Genomic DNA, 332 nt, shown 5'->3' with positions numbered 1-332 from the left:
TTTGGAAATCCCGCCCAAAACTTTGGCTGCAGTCACTAGCAGGGCGCGTGCACAATAAGCGCCCCCATAGCAACCAACTCTGGGTACCTCCAGACAAAATTAAATTTTGCCCTTTCAGCCTGTTCCTCAATTTCCCAAAGTATCACTCTCCCAGGTATAGAAGCAATCAAGAGCGCGCTGCCCTATGAAAAACCTATGGCCTCATAAATGCTGGAAGGAGCGAGCCAGATTTCTGCGGACGCTGTGCACCGAAGGGCCCCTTCCACGCCCTGGGACACTTCTGGGGCGCCGCCCAGCTGGGATCTCCCCTGGCGTCGTGCGCACCGCACCTT

Source organism: Mandrillus leucophaeus, unplaced genomic scaffold (genome assembly GCF_000951045.1).
Source record: "Mandrillus leucophaeus isolate KB7577 unplaced genomic scaffold, Mleu.le_1.0 Scaffold710, whole genome shotgun sequence".
Lineage (NCBI taxonomy): Eukaryota > Metazoa > Chordata > Mammalia > Primates > Cercopithecidae > Mandrillus > Mandrillus leucophaeus.
This window is presented reverse-complemented; position numbering follows the sequence as displayed.